Source organism: Vulpes vulpes, chromosome 6 (assembly GCF_048418805.1).
Source record: "Vulpes vulpes isolate BD-2025 chromosome 6, VulVul3, whole genome shotgun sequence".
Lineage (NCBI taxonomy): Eukaryota > Metazoa > Chordata > Mammalia > Carnivora > Canidae > Vulpes > Vulpes vulpes.
The window spans coordinates 29560432-29581194 of NC_132785.1; the positions used below are offsets into that span (position 1 = coordinate 29560432).

A 20763-nucleotide genomic window follows, 5' to 3' on the forward strand; every position below is an offset into this window, starting at 1 on the left:
ACACCTGAAAATCACAGCAGGCCCCTCCCCCAGCAGACCAGCTAGACGGACAAGATCCAGGGGAAGTCAAGGGACTTAAAGTATACAGAATCAGAAGATACTCCCCCGTGGTTTTTTTTTTTTTTTTTTTTTTTTTTTTGGTGTTGTTGTTGTTTTTTTGGTTTTTGGTGTTTTTTTTTTTTTTCTTTTTGTTTCCTTCCCCCACCCTTTTTTTCCTTTCTTTCTTTTTCTTTCTCTTTCTCTTTTTCTTCTTCTTTTTCTTTTTTTCTTCCTCTTTTCTTTTTTTCTTTTTCTCTTTTCTTTCCTTCTTTCTCTCTTCTCTTTTTCTCCTTTTCCCAATACAACTTGCTTTTGGCCACTGCGCTGAGCAATATACTAGAAGGAAAACCTCACCTCAAAAGAAAGAATCAGAAACAGTCCTCTCTCCCACAGAGTTACAAAATCTGGATTACAATTCAATGTCAGAAAGCCAATTCAGAAACACTATTATACAGCTACTGGTGACTCTAGAAAAAAGCATAAAGGACTCAAGAGACTTCATGACTGCAGAATTTAGAGCTAATCAGGCAGAAATGAAAAATCAATTGAATGAGATGCAATCCAAACTAGAAGTCCTAACGACGAGGGTTAACGAGGTGGAAAAATGAGTGAGTGATATAGAAGACAAGTTGATGGCAAAGAGGGAAACTGAGGAAAAAAGAGACAAACAATTAAAAGACCGTGAGGATAGATTAAGGGAAATAAACGACAGCCTGAGGAAGAAAAACCTACGTTTAATTGGGGTTCCTGAGAGTGCCGAGAGGGACAGAGGGCCAGAATATGTATTTGAACAAATCCTAGCTGAAAACTTTCCTAATCTGGGAAGGGAAACAGGCATTCAGATCCAGGAAATAGAGAGATCCCCCCCTAAAATCAATAAAAACCGTTCAACACCTCGACATTTAATAGTGAAGCTTGCAAATTCCAAAGATAAAGAGAAGGTCCTTAAAGAAGCAAGAGACAAGAATTCCCTGACTTTTATGGGAAGGAGTATTCGGGTAACAGCAGACCTCTCCACAGAGACCTGGCAGGCCAGAAAGGGCTGGCAGGATATATTCAGGTCCTAAATGAGAAGAACATGCAACCAAGAATACTTTATCCAGCAAGGCTCTCATTCAAAATGGAAGGAGAGATCAAGAGCTTCCAAGACAGGCAGGAACTGAAAGAATATGTAACCTCCAAACCAGCTCTGCAAGAAATTTTAAGGGGGACTCTTAAAATTCCCCTTTAAGAAGAAGTTCAGTGGAACAATCCACAAAAACAAGGACTGAATAGATATCATGGTGACACTAAACTCATATCTCTCAATAGTAACTCTGAACGTGAACAGGCTTAATGACCCCATCAAAAGGCGCAGGGTTTCAGACTGGATAAAAAAGTAGGAACCATCTATTTGCTGTCTACAAGAGACTCATTTTAGACAGAAGGACACCTACAGCCTGAAAATAAAAGGTTGGAGAACCATTTACCATTCGAATGGTCCTCAAAAGAAAGCAGGGGTAGCCATCCTTAGATAAACTAAAATTTACCCCAAAGACCATAGTGAGAGATGAAGAGGGACACTAAAACATACTTAAAGGATCTATCCAACAAGAGGACTTAACAATCCTCAATATATATGCCCCGAAATTGGGAGCTGCCAAATATATCAATCAATTAATAACCAAAGTGAAGAAATACTTAGATAATAATACACTTATACTTAGTGACTTCAATCTAGCTCTTTCTATACTCAATAGGTCTTCTAAGCACAACATCTCCAAAGAGACGAGAGCTTTAAATGATACACTGGACCAGATGTATTTCACAGATATCTACAGAACTTTACATCCAAACTCAACTGAATACACATTCTTCTCAAGTGCACATGGAACTTTCTCCAGAATAGACCACATACTGGGTCACAAATCGGGTCTGAACCGATACCAAAAGATTGGGATAATCCCCTGCATATTCTCAGACCATAATGCCTTGAAATTAGAACGAAATCACAACAAGAAGTTTGGAAAGACCACAAACATGTGGAGGTTAAGGACCATACTGGTAAAAGATGAAAGGGTCAATCAGGAAATTAAGGAAGAATTAAAAAGATTCTTGGAAACTAATGAGAATGAAGATAGAACCGTTCAAAATCTTTGGGATGCAGCAAAAGCAGTCCTAAGGGGGAAATACATCGCAATACAAGCATCCATTCAAAAACTGGAAAGAACTGAAATACAAAAGCTAACCTTACACATAAAGGAGCTAGAGAAAAAACAGCAAATAGATCCTACACCCAGGAGAAGAAGAGAGTTAATAAAGATTCGAGCAGAACTCAACGAAATCGAGACCAGAAGAACTGTGGAACAGATCAACAGAACCAGGAGTTGGTTCTTTGAAAGAATTAATAAGATAGATAAACCATTAGCCAGCCTTATTAAAAAGAAGAGAGAGAAGACTCAAATTAATAAAATCATGAATGAGAAAGGAGAGATTACTACCAACACCAAGGAAATACAAACGATTTTAAAAACATATTATGAGCAGCTCTACGCCAATAAATTAGGCAATGTAGAAGAAAAAGACGCATTCCTGGAAAGCCACAAACTACCAAAACTGGAACAGGAAGAAATAGAAAACCTGAACAGGCCAATAACCAGGGAGGAAATTGAAGCAGTCATCAAAAACCTTCCAAGACAGAAAAGTCCAGGGCCAGATGGCTTCCCAGGGGAATTCTATCAAACGTTTAAAGAAGAAACCATACCTATTCTCCTAAAGCTGTTTGGAAAGATAGAAAGAGATGGAGTACTTCCAAATTCGTTCTATGAGGCCAGCATCACCTTAATTCCAAAACCAAAGACCCCACCGAAAAGGAGAATTACAGACCAATATCCCTGATGAACATGGATGCAAAAATTCTCAACAAGATACTAGCCTATAGGATCCAACAGTACATTAAGAAAATTATTCATCATGACCAAGTAGGATTATTCCCCGGGACAGAAGGCTGGTTCAACACGTGTAAAACAATCAGTATGATTCATCATATCAGCAAGAGAAAAACCAAGAACCATATGATCCTCTCATTAGATGCAGAGAAAGCATTTGACAAAATACAGCATCCATTCCTGATCAAAACTCTTCAGAGTGCAGGGATAGAGGGAACATTCCTCAGCATCTTAAAAGCCATCTATGAAAAGCCCACAGCAAATATCATTCTCAATGGGGAAGCACTGGGAGCCTTTCCCCTAAGATCAGGAACACGACAGGGATGTCCACTCTCACCACTGCTATTCAACATAGTACTGGAAGTCCTCGCCTCAGCAATCAGACAACAAAAAGACATTAAAGGCATTCAAATTGGCAAAGAAGAAGTCAAACTCTCCCTCTTCGCCGATGACATGATACTCTACATAGAAAACCCAAAAGCCTCCACCCCAAGATTGCTAGAACTCATACAGCAATTTGGTAGCGTGGCAGGATACAAAATCAATGCCCAGAAATCAGTGGCATTTCTATACACTAACAATGAGACTGAAGAAAGAGAAATTAAGGAGTCAATCCCATTTACAATTGCACCCAAAAGCATAAGATACCTAGGAATAAACCTAACCAAAGAGGTAAAGAATCAATACCCTAAAAACTCCAGAACACTTCTGAAAGAAAGTGAGGAAGACACAAAGAGATGGAAAAATATCCCATGCTCATGGATTGGCAGAATTAATATTGTGAAAATGTCAATGTTACCCAAGGCAATTTACACGTTTAATGCAATCCCTATCAAAATACCATGGACTTTCTTCAGAGAGTTAGAACAAATTATTTTAAGATTTGTGTAGAATCAGAAAAGACCCTGAATAGCCAGGGGAATTTAAAAAAAGAAAACCATAGCTGGGGGCATCATAATGCCAGATTTCAGGTTGTACTACAAAGCTGTGGTCATCAAGACAGTGTGGTCCTGGCACAAAAACAGACACATAGATCAATGGAACAGAATAGAGAACCCAGAAGTGGACCCTGAACTTTATGGTCAACTAATATTCGATAAAGGAGGAAAGACTATCCATTGGAAGAAAGACAGTCTCTTCAATAAATGGTGCTGGGAAAATTGGACATCCACATGCAGAAGAATGAAACTAGACCACTCTCTTTCACCATACACAAAGATAAACTCAAAATGGATGAAAGATGTAAATCTGAGACAAGATTCCATCAAAATCCTAGAGGAGAACCCAGGCAACACCCTTTTTGAACTCGGCCAAGTAACTTCTTGCAAGATACATCCATACAGGCAAAAGAAACAAAAGCAAAAATGAACTATTGGGACTTCATCAAGATAAGAAGCTTTTGCACAGCAAAGGATACAGTCAACAAAACTAAAAGACAGCCTACAGAATGGGAGAAGATATTTGCAAATGACATATCAGATAAAGGGCTAGTTTCCAAGATCTATAAAGAACTTATTAAACTCAACTCCAAAGAAACAAACATTCCAATCATGAAATGGGCAAAAGACATGAAGAGAAATCTCACAGAGGAAGACATAGACATGGCCAACAAGCACATGAGAAAATGCTCTGCATCACTTGCCATCAGGGAAATACAAATCAAAACCACGAGATACCACCTCACACCGGTGAGAATGGGGAAAATTAACAAGGCAGGAAACCGCAAAATTTGGAGAGGATGCGGAGAAAAGGGAACCCTCTTACACTGTTGGTGGGAATGTGACCTGGTGCAGCCACTCTGGAAAATTGTGGAGGTTCCTCAAAGAGTGAAAAATAGACCTGCCCTACAACCCAGCAATTGCACTGTTGGGGATTTACCCCAAAGATACAGATGCAATGAAACGCTGGGACACCTGCACTCCGATGTTTCTAGCAGCAATGTCCACAATAGCCAAACTGTGGAAGGAGCCTTGGTGTCCATCGAAAGATGAGTGGATAAAGAAGATGTGGTTTATGTATACAATGGAATATTACTCAGTCATTAGGAATGACAAATACCCACCATTTGCTTCAACGTGGATGGAACTGGAGGGTATTATGCTGAGTGCAGTAAGTCAATCTTACTTGGACAAGTAAGAGAGAAGGACAAACATTATATGTTCTCATTCATTTGCGGAATATAAATAATAGTGAAAGGGAATATAAGGGAAGGGAGAAGAAATGTGTGGGAAATATCAGAAAGGGAGACAGAACATAAAGACTCCTAACTCTGGGAAACGAACTAGGGGGGTAGAAGGGGAGGAGGGCGGGGGGTGGGAGTGAATGTGTGACGGGCACTGGGGGTTATTCTGTATGTTGGTAAATTGAACACCAATAAAAATAAATTTAAAAAAAATAAAAAATAAAAATTGTGTTGGAGATGTACAGTATAACAAGTTATAACATAAATTTAGCAAGGTTTCAGGATTCAAGGTCAATGTACTAATATATTTGAATTTCCATATATGATATAGCAAGAAATAATTGGAAAAATGAAATTAAAAGTCAATTCCATTGCCAGTAACATCAACAATTATAAAATACATAGGAATAAGTCTAATGAAAGATGTGTACATTCTCTACATGAAACACCACAAAACAATGCTGAGAATAAAAACCTAAATACATGGAGAAATATACCATTTATGGGCTGCAAGATTTAATAGTGTTAAGAAATCAACTTTTCCCAAATTGTTCCATGGATTCAATACAATGCCAGTTAAAATCCGAACAGGTTTTTTTTTTTTTTCTTTAATAGAAACTGAGAAGCTGCTTTATATGAAAATGTGAATATAGCATAGCCAAAATGTTTTAAAAAATTAAGAACCTATACTACTGTATTTGAAGACTTATTTTAAATTATAATAATCAAGATATTACTATTGATATGAGGATAGATGAATAGATCAATAAAACAGAAAAAAGAGTCTATAAATAGATCCCCAGATATGATGTTATGATTTTAAAGATGACTACAAATTCTTAGATATACTCCTGATCAAGATGTGAGGTTCTCTTGGATCTGGATGGTTCTATGACTGCTTTAATCAAAAGAATATGATGGAAGTGACACTACATAATTTCTGAAAGTAGGTCATGAAAGGCCACACACCTTCTGCAGGTTTTCTTGGGACATTTATTTTGGGAGAAGCCAGTCATTGTGTAAGATTGACTACCCTGTGACTGCCATACTAGAGAGATCATGTGTAGATATTTCAGTTGGCACTCTCAGCTGAGCTTCCAGCTGACAGCTAACATGCCAGTCATGTGAATGTGCACCATCTAAGGTCCAGCCTAACTGAGGCTTTAGATTGTTGCCGTCCCAAGCAACATCTGAGTATATCTACATGAGCAACTCCAAATTAAGAACTGCCCAGCAGAGCCTTTCTCAAATTCCTGATCCAAAAATAGTGACCAGAATAAAAGACATGTTCTAAGCCATTCATTTCTGTGGCAGTTTGTTATGTAACAACAGTAATTGGATAATTGAATGAATAAATGAGAGTCTTTTCAAGAATGATGCAGGAAAAACTGAATATTTGTATGAAAAAAAGGAACTTCAACCCATACATCATGCCATACATAAAACATTAGTTTAAATTGGAGGATAGAATCAAATGTAAAGTGGTGATTTGATGGCTCAGTCAGATGAGCATCCAGCTCTTGGTTTTGGCTCATATCATGATCTCAGAGCTGTGGGATCAAGCCCTTTGATGGGCTTCATGGTCAGCATAGAGTCTGCTTGAGATTCTCTCCTTTTCCCTCTCCCTCACCTTCTCCCTCTGTTCCTCCCCCACCCTCACTCTCTCTCTCTTCTCTAAAATAAATACAACTTTTTTTTAAAAAAGGATCTAACATAAAGACAAAACATACAGAGCTTCTAGACAAACATATTGAACTATATTTATTTAATGATATATACTCAGTAATAAGAAAGAAAAATAACCCACTGATACATGCAACATTATGAATATACCTCAAAAATATTATTCTGAGAAAAGTAAATCAGACACAAAAGAGTATATACTATATTAGCCCATTTATGTAAAGTTCTAGGATAGGTAAAACTAATCTATAGTGGTATTAACAGTAGTTAACTCTACATAGGGAATGAAATCCTGGCACTGGTGCCCTCTATCTGTGGCAGATCCCTAACACTAATTAATTTCTTTTGGTTGCATTTCTGGCTTCCACAGAAATACTCATGTTGGATTCCCTAATTGTAATTCTCATAATTTGAGTCTCAGCCTCTGTATATCTGGCAGCTCATCCTATGCTAATTTTTGGGTTCTATCATGCAGTTGTGGGGGATCTCCAACTTCAAGTGAGCAAAGTCCACTTAAAGGTAGCTCTGGGTCAGCTTTCTTCCCAATGTGTCCCACATCTCACCACTAAAACCACTCACAAATCCTTGTCCCACCACGAATTGTAGTTTCTTCCCGGTGTAGGGTTTTACTCTGTAGCCACAGACTTCAGCTTCTTGCCTCAGACTTCTTCCATCATGGTTCTGATATATGTCTTTAGACCCCACATATGCCAGGCAGTCAAGGTCAAATGCTTTCAGCTATTCACTAGATGTTTCTGCTACTTTCCTTCCCTCCCTACACCACCCCTCTCTCCACTGTCTAGGAGGGGAAGTAAAAATATTATAGCCTTCCAGAATTTGCTGCAGTGATATTGCTCTGCAATCCTTTTAACTTCCATCTTTTTATACCTCAAGAGAGTTGATGAGGAATCATGGCAACTTGATTTCTTATCACTCACTTTGCAAGTACTACAGAGGTGAGCTTGCACTTTGTAATGTAAGGGTACTTAGTATCCATTGTCTGCTTTCTCCAGCTTTAGACTAAGGAAAAAAAGAGTCCAATTTTAACATCTTGTTATGTGAAGGGGTCATTTCAATGCCCTGGAAGCTGACCTTTAGCTGACATTCTTGGTGTTCCAAAGCAGAGCACTTTTCCTAAATTACTGGCTGCAGAAAATCTGTCAGAAAATTCAGTTTGTCCATAATTAGCATTAATGTCAAGTGTGACAGCTAATTCTATGATGCTTTCAGCAGTGAAAATTCTCTTGTGTTACCAGTCTTTCTGCCACCCACAAATAAAAAAATCTGAGTGACAGTGGATATAACTAGTTCTTCTCTGTTAAATAATTCTGTGTTATCACTTCAGAATTGTATTCTTAAATAAAAAAACCCCAATGTATTCAATAATATCATGGGATAAATCATAGTCTTATTGCTATTAGAAGAAAGTTGTAGTTTTGTGTGTGTGTGTGTGTGTGTTTTAGCTTTATTGAGGTATAAATGCTACATAAAAATCCACACATTCAATGTATACATCTTGATGGATTTAGACATATGCTTATACCTGTCCTTACCATCACCATGACCAATATACTAAGCAAATCTTTCACCTTCAAAAATGTTTTTGTATTCATGTGTGTGTGTGTCTGTGTATGTGATGGCAAGAACATTTAACATGAACTGTATTCTCATATTTATAGTGCACAGTATTATATTGTTAACTATAGGTACTATATTTTACAGAAGATATCTGGTACTTATTCCTTTTGCATAACTAAAACTTTGTACACATTGATAAATAATTCCCCATTTCTCCCTTCACCCAACTCCTGGCAACTGCTATTCTAATTCTCCCCTTTTATGAGTTAAAACTTTTGTCAATTGCTATTGGATCTGCAGCATCTGTTGCAATGACAAATATCTGGGACTGAAGTAACATGACCTCCATGTTAACAAGTCATGCCAAACAATATGATTTAGTCATGGATTTCCCAATAAGGACAGTAACTAGAGTGAAAAGCCAACCAGAACCCAAGAGTGCGTAGTGATGGCTTTCTTTGCAAAGAGAAGATTTTCTACTGGAAGGTTAAATTTACCCCTTCTTCCTTTTTTTGTATTGCTCTCTAAATGTTATTTTTAGTTACAAAATTGGTTCTCTCTTAAGAAGAGCTAGTGATTTCCATTCTCAAGACAGCAATATAAAATTGGCATTTCTTTCTCCCCCTTTTGTTTTACCCAAAAGCAACAAGAAAAGAATGAGAAATGGGAACATGATGTCTGTCTCCAATGAAAGTGAGAGCATAAATTTTGATCAATCATGTAGGCAAAGTATTATAAAGATGGCGGTGATCATGATCAAACCACCTAGGGACACATAGAATTAAAAATATGACCATGTGAATAGATCCTAGAAACTATTGTACTTTCCAAGATAGAGTCTCATGTAGGGGTGCAGAACTAAAGCCCTTGCCAGGACATTGGAAACAAAGTTCATTAGCTTGCCTGGGAGTTTTCCCTCTGCTTGGTATTGTTCTGAGAAATGAGGAACAACATGGCTAAAGGAGGATTACATAACTAAACAATTTGCAAGAAGCAGCCTGTCCTTGTGGTGATGGGTGGCACTAGGGGAGTCTTTAAGTAATAATCCTCCCTACAACTGAGGAACTCACAGCTAGGGAAAAGTAAATTCTCAGAGAGCTCTCATAAATACTACATGTCCTGGCTCCTTCCCCACATGACAAACCATTGAATTGGTTCATGAAAAACTTATCTCATTCAAATGATAGGGGAAAAAAGAAATCAGCATATATCCATACAGTTTCTACTAGAAAGAAAAAAAGACACATATTGCTGATAAAGAATGTTCAGTAAACATACATTGCAGATGACTATTGTATCCAGATATCTCACCAGCCATTAAAGAAATTAAAGAAGCAATTGCTCTAACACAGAAAAGAGACCAAGCAGAAATAAAAGGCATCAAGGGGAGCTGGCTAGAGAGCACAAAGAGATGAACTGTGAGCTGACAGGGTTCAGGAAAAAGTCACAGTAAAGTAGAAATAAAAAAGAAATAAAAACTGCTATAGAACTAAAGGCAAAACGATTAGCAGCATAACAGAAACCTGACACTGATGAAAACACAGTAAGGGGCATAATCAAAATGAACACACTGAAACGGAAGCAAAAAGTTAAAAAGATTAGAGAAAAAGTAATAAACAGTCAAAGGTGATATAAATAGTTGGTGTCCTAAAGAGGAAAAATGGAGATAATGATTCAGAAAAATATTTAGACAATTTTACAGAAAAAGAAGAATCTATAGTTTGAAAGGATATTCTGTTTCCTAGGAAAATTTTACCCAGAATGATACAAGCAAGTTTCAAGTAAAAGAGAAATTCCAATCAAAAACAGTAGTCCAGGCTCAGACTTCTTCACAGAAAATGGCGGGCAGTACTTAAGAATTTTATACCCAGCCAAAATATGCGCCTTATATTAATACAAATTTTTCAATATGTTAGAATGCAGGGACTTTTGACCCTGTCTTTAAAAAATGACTAAAGAATAAGGGTGTCTGGGTGGTGTAGTAGGTTAAACATCTGACTTTTGGTTTGGACTAAGGTCCTGATCTCAGGTTTGTGATATTGAGCCCTGAATCTGTCTCTGCTTGGGATTCTCTCTCCCTCTGTCCCCCTTTCCTCACATGTTCTCTCTCTCAAATAAGTAAATCTTAAATAAAAAACTACTAAAGGATAATGGATGTCCTTACCATCAGGACATGGATGGTAAGTATAGGAAAATGGTGGTGGTACTGAATCTACTTAATTGCACAAAAACGACATAACGGAACAGACAACATAAATGCTACAGATCCTGACAATATTGGCAAAGGGTAAAGAGAGAGAGTAATTTATTATTATTTTGTTGTTTTTCTCATCTTTTACAGTGAAACATTAAAAGATATTATGTAAAGCTGATAAAATAACAGAGAGACGTGCAAAGGGGCACAAAGCAGTGGGAGTGGCATCTCCTTAGGAGGAATATTTTATCACTAATCTGTATTATATTACTGGTGCTGTATTATTGTTATTATGATCTGACTGATTTGATGTCTTTGTTTGTTTTAAATTTTTCTAAGGAACAATGTATATTCTTACAGCTAGCACCTGGAATGGACTGTCCCCACAGCCTTGTCCTTGGGCATCCTCTGGATAAAGGTACAAGTATATTTACCATTACAAAGCAAACACCAAAATGATGATATCATCAGCTAAAAGGGGCAAAAGAGTAGAGGGAGGTGAATGGAAAGGAAAAATATATGAGCTAATTTCATCTTTGGTCAAAGCATAAAGTTAATTGGTACTGCGAAAACACACCACTGTGACTTTGAGTAGGCAAGGATTTATTAAATAAAGATGCCTGCAGGACAAACCACAAAGGAACGATTTCTAACCTTAATAATTCTAAAAAAGCCTTCTATTCCTTGAAAGGAAAAGAGGATTAAATGTATTCTGTAAAGTCATAGATAGAAATGTAATCACCAGAAAAAAAATTCCTCCAAATTTTCAGAAAAAAATCGAATACAAAATTAAGGTAAAAAAATAAACAAGAAGACCACACAGGGAAAGAATTTTAAAAAGGGAAAATGAAGAAGATATATTCTTCCTCTGAAGAAAATAAGCTTTTTCCTTCTCCTCCAGATGTCCCGGTCTCTTCACTTCCGGACTCACTTTTCTTCCTTTGTTCTCTTTCCCCTTCACCTCTTGCATGCAGAAACCATGAGAAATAAAATCACTATTCTCTTTTGGAAAGGCTTGTGGTAGGGGGTGCGTGCTGGCACTAGAACAGAGAAACACAGGCTTTTATAATTAGAACTATTATCATCAATTGTTGCCATCACTTTGCCTACCTTTAATTATGCCCAGGAGTCTATAAGGCTTAGAACCAATGCCTAGCGTGTCACTGAACTGAGCGTCAGCAGGTAGTGAGGTAAGAGCACAGGTTGTGAAGAATGATACTTTTTAATTTAAAATGTGGCTTTGACATTTACTCTCTGTGGAGCCTCCCTACCTCTCCACGTGCAGCTTCCTCATTTAGAGTAGTGGAATAAGATGCACCTTGCAGAGTTGTCATGTAGGTAATAAGAGGAACATTTATTGAACACTTATTGTGTGCCCAACTTTTTAAAGCATCTTACATTATATTAATTCATTGAATTCTCACACAGATCTGATGAGGTAAGTACTGTTATTATTGCCATTTTACAGATAAATGAACTGAGGCATGGGAACATGAAACTACTAATTCAAATCCATGTAACCAGCTAATGGAGTATCTAGGATTATGAGCCATGGCACACTCATTCTAAAGCCTGCATTCTTAATCACTTTGCCCTACTGCCTGTTGAATTCAAAGGATTAGAAGTAAAATATGTCATGCATCTCATAGCAATAGTTAGGTGTCAAGTAATAACACTGATCTCAAGGAGAGCTGGCCTCATTGGTGTTTAAGGTCAAGGCCTGGAGAGGTCAGGTGAACTGTTGATTTTCAAACCACCATGAGAAGGAGTTGACATTTCAGAAAAAATGGAGATACAGAAGGATAGTGAACATTCCAGATAAGTAGTAGCTCACCTTTGGAAGCTGGAGCAATGAGCAGAAGGTTTGGAGCAGATGCCCTTGGCAGTAGCACTATCGTTCCTCAAGAAGAGAAGCTGTCAGTCTTTTGAAAAAGGAAGAGCCTAGAATGTTTTGGGGAATTGCTTTGAAGCTGTTTTGTCGGGTACTGGGCAGTCTGAAGGGCTTCTGTTACTTTCTGTTCTGAAACTCGGGGGATGCTCAGTCAGGGTATCTATAATGAATGGAGTTAACAGTCATTGCTCTCTACATGAAAGTTTCAATACTTCATCAGTGAGCTGCATAGATAAGCTTCTCTTTCACTTCAGTGGAAAGAGCGGCAGTGTATACACAAACTCACAGGCACCCATGTAAACACACGTCCACATGCTCACATACCTACAGACACAAATACACATGACCTTTTCAGGTTGTAGGTCCCAAAGGCCTCCAATCCATTTAATGACGTCTGTCTGAGGTGAAAACTTCTTGATCTGCCCGTGTGGAAGCTGCCTTCCCGCTGCATGAATTCTGCCTTTCAGGAGAGATTGCAAAGTTTGGCAGGGACCACAGGAGCTGACTTGAAATGGAAAGCAAATGTTCAGAAGAAAGGAAGTTGCTGAATGCATTGCACCTTGAATGCAAAGGCCTGTTTAAGTTTAGAGACAGAGGCCCTTAGGCCCCCCTCCGCCTCAACCCAGAGCCTGGGCACTTGGAGGCAGCACGTCCCACTGGCAGTGAGCAGTGAGCAAGACCTAGGCCTCCTTGTGCCTCTGCTTCTTCAAAGCTACCCAGAAGGAAAAGAACCTTATCCAGTACTGCAAACGATGAGCCTTCCAGATCACCTCATTCTTTGCTGCCATCCATCATCCCTTGGTGTTATGGCTCTTGATTTCCAAAGTCCAAGTAACTTACTTGTGTTGCTCAAGCACTACTGTGTCCCTACATGGTAACAGCACCTGCTATACTGTTTGCCAAAAATATTTATCTCTAGTCACGCTGCCGTGCTGAGCTGGCGAAACAGATGCATTCATAATGCCTGCTTTATGCTGGAGAGGCTCTTTGCTCTTTGGCTCCCACAGAGACCAACCTGGCAGGAGTGCAAAGCCAGAGCAGCTGAAGGGAAAGCCTCTGGGCTCATTCCCCACCTGGCCTCCCAAATGTGCAGGCAGTGTGCAGAGCCCATCCTGTGCACTAAGGGGGTGCAGACTCATGACCACCCCCACTGGCACCCGTTCCTCTGTTTTTCCTAGGACAGTATATGGCAGAGGAATTGTTAAAAACTGTCCTATGTATCCAGGGCCCATAGGGAGGTGCAGGCTTTTGCTGTAATTATTCTGTACACCACTGCGCTGTTTAACAGGGATGATTGGCTATTTGGATGAAATTAGATTCTGAATTTAAAGCCACATGGGCATGAAATTATGTACTAACTGAGCCATAGGATTGCAGATAGACCCTGCCACCTCTGTACTTCAGGCCACCCAAGGAAGATGCTCTTAATCTTCCGGGATTCTCTCTGAAGTCTGAGTTAGAACAAGCTCTAAAAGAAAATGTCGTGGTGAAACTGAAAACCTCGGTAAGGAGAGGACAGTGGGTACCTGCAGGGCTCGGACCCTTCCAAATGTTTCTCTGTGGTTGGCAATATTTCTTTTTCAAGTGACAGTGAATGTATTTTAAGTGTGGATGAAGCAGATGTGTCCTGTTTTTAAATAGTTGTAATTAAAACAATGTAGAGATAAAAAAGGAAATGGATTAAATCAAGCAAATAAAAAATCAATCAGATAAGATTGGATGTGTTCAGGGTGCTATGTACTGCATGTTTCCACTTATATGAGGTTTATGAAATACTCAAGTTTATAGAATCAGAGTGAAATGGTGGTTGCCAGAGCAGGAGGGAGGGAGAAATGGGGAGTGGCTGATAACGGTGTAAAGTTTCGGTCTGACAAGATGAGTAAGTTCTAGAGATCTGCTGTACAACATTCTGTCTGTAGTCAACCCTTACTGTGTTGTACACTTGAAACTTGTTAAGGGGACACATTTCATGTGTTTTTGCCAAATTAAAATAAAATGTATAATAAAATCAAATATAAAATAAAAACCAATCTAGGAAAAGTGCCAGAGGAACACTCGGAGAGAGGACATGAGATCAATGATGACTTTTTCTGGAAGTTTTGGCCCCATCGCTTTTCGGTGAGTGAGGTCCGAGTGTCAGGTCGGGGCTCCATGAACATGCTCTGCTTGTCATCAATGTGAGTACAAGGAAGGTAAAGATGATGCTGTCCTTTTGAGCATTGTATCCGCCTTAACCTAGAGTCAGTCTATGAATATTTGTTGAAAGAATATGTCAGGGGAATTGCCCTCCGCTGCAGATGTATAGCAGTGGATTATCTCCTCTCAAAGATGCACATGACCTCATGGATTTCTGAGTCAGCAGGAGACCGGACTCTCTTTGTGTTAGGGAGAAGCAATGGCAGTAGCCCACTGATTTTGTGGCTTTCCACATCACAGTGTGAAAGTTGGACTGACTCTTACCTGGAGACTCATCATGGTTCTCAGTCTATCCAAGAGGAGGGATGAGTTCTGAGAAGACTCCAGCTCCCCTAATAAGAATAGCCTTGAGCTGGCTTTGGCATATGCACTATTCAACAGCAGAGATGTGCCAACATTCATATCCAAATCCTTGCAGGAGTTCACTATGTTCACATGTAGAAATCAATGTGTAAACTCAAGGTTAAACCCAGATGCTGACTGAGTAAGAAAGGCCTGAGATTAAGAAACAGAGTTTCCAACATGAGTAGCACAGGACAAGAGCTGTATGAGACATAGATGAGAATCTAGCATATGATGGATTAAAAATTTTTTTGAATATTATCTTTCAGAGTGAATATTATCTTTCAGAGAACTATTGACTAATTTTGATATTAAAAGTATTAAAATTTTGATATCAAAATTTATTTCATACCTTGTGAAAGTCATGTTTTATAACTATGCATAGTAAAATATACATATCAAAGATGTGGCCTCCGTTAGTCAACTTTGAGAAAACTAACTTGAAGAAACCCTCCCGGTTTTATTATAAATAGACACCTACGTCTCATGGCAGCCTGCAAGGTTGTGAGTGGGCCAAGTGAGGTGACTGGTGTCCTTATAGAATTTTAGGTAGAAATAGCTTCTTTCTGGCTTGGTATGGTGCCCATTCACCTTTGGATGGGGGAAGTAAAGGCAGTGCTCACAATGTCATTTATCTGCAGTTCTTTCACACTGAGGGCAGAGTAGCAATTCTTCAGAGAAGCTGATGAAGACCTTGATTTGGATTTCTGGGAAGAAGTGGAGGGAGTTAGGTTGGGGTAGGTAGGTCTTCACTGTCTCTCAGGAGATGTGGTTTTGGAAGAAGGCTGGTGGAACAATTCTCCGTAGCCTCTTTTATTCTGTAATTTGGTCTGAGAGGAGTCACTTGATATTCACAACAAAAGCAACACTTAGTATTTATTAAGTATCCACTATGTTTTGGGGGAGCTGTATTTTATGTGTATCGTTACATTTTTAAATGGTGAGTGCAACCCCATGAAATCAATAGTACTATGTCCATAAAGTGGATGGGAAAATTGAGGAGTAAAGAGATTTAGAAACTTGACCATAGCTAGGCAGATAGAAGTCCTCCTGTGAAGGTATCGCACAAAGAGGGGCAAGGACCCTAGCGGAGGGGATGGAGGAAACCGATAAACTTTGCAGGCTGCACTGGGCTCTGAACCTACTAGGACTATATGCCGCAGGCTGGACTTTCCAGGCACCACTGTTTGTGTGTGTGAGAGTGTGTGTGAGTGTGTGTGTATATGTCTGTGTGTTTATAATACTTGATTGTAGTTTGGGCCAACTGGGGATACATTACAGAGGCTAAATGGAATGCCCCACAAGTAGAAATTAAGGATTCATGGATCATTCCTAGCTAGACACCTATCAAATAAAAGTGATTCATGCTGCCCACTGGAATGCTAGAATAACAGTTTGATAATAATATATGACACTTGCTTCACAGATTCCTACTTTTCCAAAATAATTTCCTGGAACCAACATTATAACGATCTTCTTTTAAGTCCATCTCCTTAAAATTAGACTCTTTTGATGTTAGGATCAGAGGTTGGAGCGGCTATCAGCTTTACTTGCTCTTTAGCCAAGCTGCTGAGATTTATACCATAATGGCTATTTTCCCATGTTTTCTGAAATTTCCCCGATTGGGAAGTGGAAGGCAGGAGAACAGTGAAGAATGTGCAAAGCAGAAATAAATCTTTAGAAACATTTATTATAGTGGTTCCATTCTTTTCAGCTTCACTAAAGCAGATCAATGTATACCCAAGATAGTCTAGATTTAAAAAAAAAGAAAAGAAAAGAAAAGAAAAGAAAAGAGGAAAGAAAAAAAAAAAGAAAAGAAAGGGTAACAAGGTAAAAGTTTATTTGGCAGGATTTCTCTCAGGGGAGGGAGCATTTTGATGTGTGCTCAGGATGGGAAGTAAGACCCAGAGGCCTTGCCCAGGAAGGAAAGGATAGTCCCCTAATCACAAGATATCACAAGAAAATAAATCTGTGTGTAAAACAGGTAAATGCAAGGAATGAGAGTGGGGGATGATCCAGAGCTGAAAGCTTCAGTAGCAGCACAGCTATAGAAGGTTCTGAGGGAAGAAAGATGTGCTCCATGAATTTTTAAGTTGATTTTTGTCTGTGTTCTGGCAATTCCTCTTCTCAGCTTCTGCTCTTCAACTACTAACAGAATAATCTTCAGTGCAATAGACATTTCTCACTCTTTTTAGGGGGATAGAAGTGAATTCTCTTGTGGAAATTTGAAGATAACTTTTTTTTGTGTTTGGGGCAAACAGAAATAGTAGGTGGGAGTACACGGGATAGCTAGTGTCTGCATTACAGAGTGATAGTGATAATAACTTATATTAACTAGCAACCTTCATATTTTTTTAACCTTCATATTTTTGTAATTGAGAATATTCCATTTTGTATTTAAAGTGTTTAGCTTTGCTTTGCTTATGATTCTGTCTTTTCCTTTTTTTTTAAAAAAAAGATTTATTATTTTAGAGAGAGAGAGCACAAGCAGGAGGGGCAGAGGGAGAGGAAGAGAGAGTCTCAGGCAGACTTCCCGTTGAACTTGGGGCTAATGTGGCACTTGATCTCAAGACCCTGAGATCACAACCTGAGCTAAAACCAAGAGTCAGATGCTTAACTGACCGCACTACCCAAGCACCCCTCTATCTTTTCCTTTTTGTGTGGCATTTCATACGACTGCCTCGAGAAAAGCTAAAGTGGTCAATTACCTCTTGGCGTAATATGCCACTTGTGGGTAATCTGTTGGTTTCTCAAATGAATGATATGGTTTGTGACTTTTTCAAAGGACAATCCACGGCTTGGCAAGCTGTCAGATTACAATAGTTCCCCTTATCTATGGTTTTGTTTTCTATTGTTTCAGTTACTGATGGTTGAGCATGGTCCGGAAGCAGATGGTTCTCCATTTGATGAACTGTTGGAAGGTAAATTGTCCCCTAATGCTACAGTGCCTGCATCATTTCCCTCATGTCATCTCAGCATGGAGATATTTACACCTTACATCATCACAAGATGGGTGAATACAGCACAATAATATGTTTTAAGAGAGAGAGAGAGAGACAACATTCACATAACTTTTACTACAGTATATCGTCATAACTATACTATTTTATTATTGTTGTAGTTAATCTCTTACTGTGCCTAATTTAGAAATTAAACTTTATCATAGGTATGTATGCTCAGAAAAAAAACCCCATAGTATAGATAGGGTTAAGTACTATCTGGGTTTCAGGCATACATTTGGGGCTTGAACAAAGGAGGCCTACTGTCATCTGCTATAGTGCAGACATACCATATACTCTCCTGGAGAACTAGGTCTGAGTTGCAGAAATAATAAATAAGATTACAAGAGAGAATGCATTGTCCATGGTGAGTGTAAATAAATGCAAAGGCAGATGGGAATGGAGAGCTGTTTGCTCTGCCTGACGGAAGGCACAAGAGACTTTTGAAGATAATATCCTTAACATTTATATGGCTCTTCATATTTTTAAAGTGCTTCCTGGTAATTAAGAGTCATTAATCAGATATTAACTGCAGGTCATTCAATGAATTAGCTGTTGATTTAGACTGAGAGCTGTGCATAATTTTGCAGCTAGGAACAAGCATGATTCCTTTTACATTTCACAAAAATCTTGATTTTCTTATGCTCAGTGAGAGTTTCAATGTGTGTGTTTGCATTATGGATAACAATATGTACCTATTTTAGTATGAATTCACATTTATATAGAATACTAATTTGTAATTTATTAGTTTGATATAGTGGTCCCCCTTTCTCCACAATTTCACTTCCTGCGTTTTCAGTTACTCGCAATCCAGAAGCAGATAATCCTCCTTTTGAGGAATTGTCAGTCAGTAGTTATGCTACATGACAATGTCAATGTCGTTCACCTCACGTCATCTCATCACACAGACGTTTTATCATCTCATCAAAACAAGAAGAAAGGTGAGTACAATACAATGAGATATTTTGAGAGAGAGAGACTATATTCATATAACTTTTATTATAGTATATGGTTATAATTGTTCTATTTTATTATTTATTATTGCTGTTAATCTCTTACTGAGACTAATTTATAAATTAAACATTACCATAGGTATGTATACATAGGAAAAACAGGTATATAGGGCTTGGTACTATCTATAGTTTCAGGCATCCAGTGAGGGTCTTGGGGTGTATCTTCTGTCAAAAAGGGGGAACAACTGCATTCACAACACTTATGGAGATAAGACTATATGGGGAAACTCTTAAGTTTTAGAAGTGTCACAATGAAAGTCATCTCTGAATGCCCTTCCCTAACACAGGGGGGCATACTGGCATGGAGTAGCCATTAAAAACATACAATAGATTCTTCCTTCTTCTATAGTTTGAATGTTGCTCCTTGGATGCACTGAAAGATTGTAAGGGGATCTGGAACAAATACCATTTTCATTGCAAGTGGATGCCTTATCTAGTTGGCTATTTCTATGAATCATAACTCAGTTTATCTTCAGTCTAAGTTGAAATGAATTATACATAAGATACTGAGGTTTATTTGGCATATTTATGTCTAACTTTCAAGAAACACTTGTTCCCCACTAGTATTTCTGCATACCTATTCTTCAACCAATTATTACAAGTAATTGAGGTTTGTGGGAAGCCATACATCTTTGGAGCTGAACTTTTTAGAAATTAATGGGGACACCTTTGTCTTTGATGCTTGAATATATTAATAGGACTATGATTCTCATTGGTTTTCCTATAAATGCTGTGAAACTGTGGTTATTTCTCCCAGCAAAGCCTCCATATTTCCCTTCTTTCTTAATCCTACACAGTCTCTGCAGCCAGATGGCCTGGATTTGAATCCTGATTCTCTGACTTACCAGCTGTGTGACTTTGGGCAAATTACTTCACTTTTCTGACACTTACTTATCTGCAAAATAAGGAATAATTTCTCTCTTGCCTTCAGTTATTAGGAGGGTTAAGTGAGTGAATATAAAGTGCTTAGAACAGTGTCTGGCACATTTGTACTACTACAAAATTATCTGTTAAACCTATTAATGGTTTCACATTTCAAAAATACCTTGCTAAGTTCACTATAGAAGATATTCTATTAATGTTTGCTCAGTCTTTTAAAAATTCACTATTTAAAATACTTTGCCAAAAAATGGGTTCAGATTTCTTTAGTTAGCAAAAAAGAAATTATACTTTGCTATGGGTGAACTTTAAAGAACAAAAATTGGCTAAATTTGCACTACAAAAACCTACTTTCTTTGAAAATAACAGGGACAAGAGGGCTGGGCCAAGGACATTTGGGGGTGGTTATTGAACATTGTGGATGAGATGGCAAGGAAGAGAAGGGCTGGATTAGCTTTAGCTTCTCATGAGCCATAGCTCACTGAGGTCGCTCACGAGTGAGTCCAAGGCAGGAAGCTTGGGAGGTCTCGGCAAATCTTACTTGGAGATCTTCAGCTTTACTCACATCATATTTCACTGCTATATAGGTTAAGGAAAAGTCACAAAGCAAGCCAATGGCCAGTAAAAGGGGAGTGATTTGTTTCAGGAATGTTTAAATGTTCCCCAATTCTCAAATGGAACTATTTCCATTAAATAAAAATATTTTAATGTTATACAACAAACTTTTAGAATGCCAAGTTTTGTCTGTAACAAAACAAATACGAAATAACAGGCTGTTAAAATTCCTAAAAGATTGTGTTATATTTAGAATTTTTCCTTGGAAGCAAAATTTCAAGATAA

At 38.3% G+C, this 20763-nt stretch overlaps 1 long non-coding RNA gene across 2 annotated transcripts; it reads right to left on the minus strand.

The window, feature by feature from the left end:
• Window positions 1-10784: 10784 nt before the first annotated feature.
• LOC140599215 (uncharacterized) lies at window positions 10785-13323 on the minus strand. 2 transcript variants are annotated; one of them, XR_012001902.1, is made up of 4 exons: window positions 13265-13323; window positions 12819-12999; window positions 12438-12654; window positions 10785-11643 (listed from the first exon to the last, which is right to left on the minus strand). It is a non-coding gene; the product is annotated as an uncharacterized lncRNA (long non-coding RNA). The 2 variants fall into 2 exon arrangements; XR_012001901.1 differs by lacking the exon at window positions 13265-13323 and having other exon boundaries at window positions 12819-13220.
• Window positions 13324-20763: the final 7440 nt, after the last annotated feature.